We start from the raw sequence: 6,475 nt of genomic DNA, 5'->3' as shown, positions 1-6,475 counted from the left end.
TTATGTGACTTAATTGGTTGGGTTTTAATACTTCATTCTATTTTGTTTTTAGGTATTGAAAAAAGTTTTGGTAATATTTGGATCTAAGGGACTGATTAGAGGTCAAAATTGACAAATGTAGAAACATTTTTTTTTTCTTTGTCTTTCATTTTTTTATACTCTTTTATTTGTGGCTTCACTAGAAGTATGCCTCAATTATGTTGACAATTATGATTTATGAACAACCCATATTATAATCAACAAATACGTAGCAACAATTCAAGTCATAAAATCAGGTTGTTTGAAAATATTATTTTGTTTGAACAAAATCAGGTTGCTTAGGTCGGGACAACCCTGAAATAGGTCCCCGATTTAAACCCAAAAAAATAAAATTAGTCAAGTTAGTTTCAAGTTGACCCGAACTTAAACATATCAGTTCAGGTTGGGCATTTCAACCTGAAAACCTAAATGGTTCAGGTTAGAGTTGGGGTGTAGCTGACCCAAACACGAACCCAACCTGACCTAATCTGTTCGCCAAACCTAATTGCGTGGGCCTAATGGTTTTTTTTAAAAAAAAAATTTAGTTTCTTTTTAAATTTTTTTTTTCAGCCAATCACGTAGAAACATGTGTCCCTCCCCCAAAATTTTTTACCTCTTAAATAGGTTACCGATCACTTAAGACAAATAAAAGCGAATGACCCCCAAAGTTCAGATTATTTAAAAAAAATCTATAATTGGGATTATTTTGAGCGAACGGGCAAAAGTTGAGATTATTTTTACCAATTTTTCTATTTTTTTTTAGAACAAATATTATTTGATTAACAAACGCTAGTTTATAATTCTAAAGCGCAACGCGTTATTTGGATAAACTAACATTAAGTTATTATTCAAATAAAATAATGCGTTTATTTGAATATAATATCATTTTTTTATTCAAATAATGCACTAATAATAACCAACGTTTAATAAACTACTGAGTAATACGTTAATAATTAAATAACGTTAACAAAATAACGTTTGTTTATTCAAAAAAACACGTTAATAAAAATAAAAAAAACATTATGAACGTTTATAAATAACGTTAGTATATTATTTTACTACCGTTAATAACATTATTAACATTAAATGATAACGTGTTTTAACGTTACGCAAAATGTTAGTTTACTTAAATAATGTGTTATTTCAAACTGTGATTTCAAAATAACGCGATATTTCAAAATGTTAATGCAATGTATAAAATGTATTTCAAAATGTTATTCAAATAATGCCTTAATCTAAACGTTACTTCAATATGTTATTCAAATAACATTTTATTTGTAGATGTGATTCATATAATGCATTGTTTCAAAATGGTAGTTATTCAAATAATGTGATTTACTGTTATTATTTTAATAAACAATTATTAAGTGTTAATAAAACAACGTTATTTTTTTTTGGTAAATAGAAATATTATTACCAAAAGGAGCTGAAATAAACAGCAAGAGATAAGGTACAAGAAGCCCGAAGGCCAATACACCTAAGCACCAAAGCCCAAGCACACACACAACCACTAGCCAAGGCCCAGGGCCCCCAGCCCACCTTCTAGGAAGGGTTTCTGAGAGCCTAGGACCAAAACAAGGCCCTTCTGAACTCAGTGGAGATAAGAAACCCTCTAGGAGGGCAACCTAAAACCAAAGGAACAGGACAACAAGCTACCAAAAATACAAGCAAACAAAACCAAACAAAACAAAACTAAGCCAAGAGAACACAAACAGCCAAACAGACCAGGCTAGGAACAGAACAACAGCAGGCTAAAACAAAGCCAGGAGGAGCCAAAAGAACAGGAAAATCAAGAAGCAATAAGCCTACTCCTATCAGACTTTCGGCATCTACAAGCTACCTTAAAGATGATATTCCTGACAACAGCATCAACAAAATCACAAACCCCATTGAACACAGTATTGTTCCTTTGGATCCAAATACTGTAGACAACCTCAGCAAGGAGAATAAGATGTAATCTACCAGCAAGCCTTGACTTTCTACAACATTTGACATCCCACTTAATCTCTTGACTAAAGCCCTGTGCAAGTCTCTGACAGTTAGAGGAAATAATAGTCTTTCCCTGATTCTGTTAGAGTAACTGCACAGAAAAAACAAGTGTTGGACACTCTCTGCCTCTTGAAGGCAAAGAAGACAAATAGGATCACAAGAAGGGTTCCATTTGATTACTCTATCCTTCGTTAATAACCTATTCCAGTTAGCAAGCCAGAGAATGGAAACACTCCTAGGAGAAGCAGCGTTGTTACAGGCTACTCTCCTCCAAGGGACCCTTAAGCCATGTTGTCTAATCTTGCTGTAAATATTTTTGATTCGGACTTTATTGTTCCTCAACAGAGAGTCCTAACCACCAATATCATCAATAATACTTCTGCATTTTATGACTTTCTTTAAGTTCTAGGAACTTCCCTTAGGATTGCTAGCTGACCAGAAATCAACACTCTTGAAGTAATATATGTGAACCCATTTGACCCAAAGAGAGTCAGCCTTATGAGAAATGTCCCAAAGAATCTTACACACAACAGAAATATTCCACTCATGCAGGGCAATAATATTCCAGCCACCACAGGTTCTAGGCAGACAAACGGTGCTCCAAGCCACCAGAGCTTTCTTAGAGGGATTAGCAACCCCAGTCCACAAGAAAGCTTTAAACCTACTCTCAATTTCACTCAAAATCTTCTTTGGTAACACAAAAATTTGAGCCCAGTAGGTTTATCTCCCAACATAGGAAAGAAGCCTTGTGACCCAACTCTCAGTCCTGTTAGTGATCCTCTGAACAAGAGGCTTACACTGCTGGATAGTAAGTTTCTTTGAAGAAAGAGGCACTCCCAAATACTTAAAAGGAAGAGAACCATCAGACATACCAAGGACCCTGAGAAGAGCATTCAGGTCAGCAGCATTCCACTAAAATAGACTTCACTTGTGCTAAGATTAGTAACCAGGCTAGAAGTCAGAGAGAACTTCTTGAAAGCATTAAAAGGCTCATCAGCCCTAGCAAACATAAGCAGATCATCAGCAAACATGAGATGAATCAAAGAAAGCTTCTCACATCTTGGGTGGAAATTAAAATCAAGCACAGTGTTCAACTCATGTAAGCATCTAGATAGATATTCCATACCCAAATCAAAGAGAAAGGGGGACATAGGGTCACCTTGTCTTAGTCCTTTCTTAGCTCTAAAAGGGGTAGTGGGAGTACCATTAATAAGAATAGAGAAGGAAACAGAGGTGATACACCCCATAATCCACCCAACAAACACATTTGGGAACCCCAACTCTTCCATCACAGTATTTAAGAAGCCCCACTCAATAGAGTCATAAGCTTTCTTTAGATCTACCTTGATCATACATCTTGGAGAAAGAAACTTGTGACTGTAACCCTTTATCAACTTAGTAGCTAAAAGAATGTTGTCACCAATGTGCTTCCCAGGAATGAAACCAGCTTAAGACTCATCAATAATATCCCCTACAACCTTAGCAAACCTAGCTGTAAGAATTTTGGAGACAATTTTGTACAGGACAGTGCAACAAGCTATTAGCCTAAAGTCTCTAACATAAGAGGGGTTCTGAACTTTAGGAACCAAAGTCAGGGTAGTACAATTCCACGTAGTATTCATAACACCAGTCTCAAAAAAATCACGCAAAGCCTCATAAATATCTAGCTTGATACAGTCCCAAGCATACTTATAGAACTTGGCATTAAAACCATCAATCCCTGAGGCTTTATCATCATCAATTCCCTTAATAGCAGAATCAATCTCATCATTTGTAACAGGAGCAGCCTGAAGAAACTGAGCATCGGTAGATAACTGCTTGCCAGCTCTCATAGTAACTAGATCAACAGCACTCAAAGAAAGAGAAGCAGTACCCATCAACTATTTATAAAAAGTGAGAATTTTATTTTCAATCTCATCAGGGCCTTTCAACAGGACATGCTGTTCAGTCATAATAGAATCAATTCTATCTCTAGAGTGCCTATGTTTCATCATAGCAAAGAAATACTTGGTGTTAGAATCACCAAGAGTCACCCAGTCAATCCTTGATCTCTGTCTATAGATGCTTTCTTGCACAGATCTCCAGTACTTAAGATTGTCAATAACAGCTGCTTCCTTTCCCATCAAGACAGTATTGTTAGGATTATGGACCATCTGATCTTGAATATCAAGCAAATCCTGCTGGCCATCACTAACTCTCTTTTCCACATTACTAAAAGAGCTCCGATTAAGATCTTTCAACTGAACTTTTAAGTTCTTGAGCTTATTCCAGACCCTGGACATAGAAGTACCAGGGACACCTCTACTCCACACTCCTCGCACCAAATCCATGAAATCAGGGTGAGTAGTGAGGCAATTAAGAAATCGAAAGGGCCTTCCTTTACCAGGAGAGGCAGGAAAGACCTCATATAAGAGAGGAGAGTGATCATAAAGAGAAGGAGCTAAATAGAAAGCCTCCACATTTGGATAATGAAGAAGCTAGTAAAAATTCACCAAACCACTATCAATCCTGGTGAGAGTACGAGGTCCATTATGGGCCTTATTAGACCGAGAGAAGTAGAACCCTTTACTCTTTATTTCAACAAAATTCATAACATCCACAAAATCTCTGAAATCCCTGATTTCATAATCAGTAAAAGCAGTACCATTGATCCTATCTTCAGGCTGTAACACTGAATTAAAAGCACCTGTACATAGCCAAAGCATAACAACAAGACCAATAGCCTTTATTCCATCCTAGAGACTTTTCTTGTCCTGAATACTATGCAACCCATAGACAAAAGAAACAACAAATTGCCTACTATAATTAATGCTACTAACACAATAGTGAATAAACTGGGCATGAATAGTAAGTACCTCAATATGCATCCTATCATTCTTCCATCCAAGCCAGATTCTTCCTTTCCCAGAAGCAGTATAATTACACACCCAAGTTAACCCGAAACCAATTTTCTTCTATAACCCTTTACCTTTTCGTTGTCTAACTTAGGTTTCCAGTAAACAGATCAAGTCACTCGTAGTCCTGCTAAGTAGCTGTATAACATCAGCTACCTTGGAAGGGTCGTTTAGACCCCTCACATTCCATACATTGATAATCATATCTGTATAGGGGGCCCACCCCCGCTTGGATTAACAGTTTCTTACATCACAAAGCGAACACCATCAGCAGGTAAAACAATAAATTTATTAGCAGTTTGTAAGTTAACCACCTTACTAGTAGCAACTGTACCTTTTTTCTTCATTGTCTCCCATCCATCCCTATCAGCAAAGAGCTCGCCATTACCTACCTTAAACTTCTGCACCCATGTATTCTGTGGTTGGGGTCTATTTGCAGCATTAGTGCCCTGCTTCATCTTTAGCTCAGCACAAATATGTCCCACCTTATTGCACTTCTCACAATACGGAGGAGTCCACTCATATTCAACTATTAACTCCACCATTTCCTCTTTTGGGCTCTCAACCCAGACAGATTTGGCTAGAGGTCTAGTAATGTCAATCTCAATCAGCATCTGGGCAAAAGAAACTCTTAGCTGCCTTGATGTGCATTCATTTGCACAAATTGGCACTCCAAGAATACTGCCAATCCTACTCAAGGTCTCAGAACCCCAGCAGTTAAGAGGGAGATTAGGTAGCTTGACCCACAAAGGTATAGTACGGAGAATCTCAGCATTAAAATCGAATTCCTCTGACTAAGGTTTCACTATAGCTGGTCTTCTTATGAACATGTAAGGACCTCCACACAAAACAGCATTCAAATCATCTTCATTGCACAAATTAATTATGAAATATCCTTCATATGCCAAAAAACTTCCGGTTTACTATGGATACCCCATTCATCAACAATAAATCGTTTTATTGAAGCAATTGTAGGTTATACCCAACAGCATAAAGCACAATAGCATTTTTCCATTTCTTAGTGCCTTCTTCAATTTCACTAGCAAGGAGAACAACAATAGACTTACCGTTCTTAATCAGAGGAGGGACATAGCTCAGAGAGGCCCCTTTGGCGTTCAATTTTCCATTGAAAGCTTGATCTTCAGCCAATCCATTTATCGAATCTTCATGCTCGGCATCAGTAGGCTTAGGGGAAAAGGAAGATCCAGCTTGATTTCCGACATCAGGACCAAGAGAAGCAGTCGGGCTTACTAACAGATTACAAACAACATTAATGTTAAAACAACGTTATTAACATTAATTAAACAGTAATGTTATGTAACGTTGTTTTAACGTCATTATTAGCTTAACGTTAATGTTATTTTATTCAAATAATGCGTGTTAACATTAATGTCATTTGACATTATTAATATTAATTTATTCAAATAACGCGTTTTAACATTAACGTTGTTTTTATCTAAATAACATTTACGAGTTAACAAAATAACATTATTAACGTTGCTAATGAAAGGCGTTACTAAAGTTAATAACGTTATTTTTATTCAAATAATATTTTACCATTTGAATGTTAACTT

Source organism: Chenopodium quinoa, unplaced genomic scaffold (genome assembly GCF_001683475.1).
Source record: "Chenopodium quinoa cultivar QQ74 unplaced genomic scaffold, ASM168347v1, whole genome shotgun sequence".
Lineage (NCBI taxonomy): Eukaryota > Viridiplantae > Streptophyta > Magnoliopsida > Caryophyllales > Amaranthaceae > Chenopodium > Chenopodium quinoa.
This window is presented reverse-complemented; position numbering follows the sequence as displayed.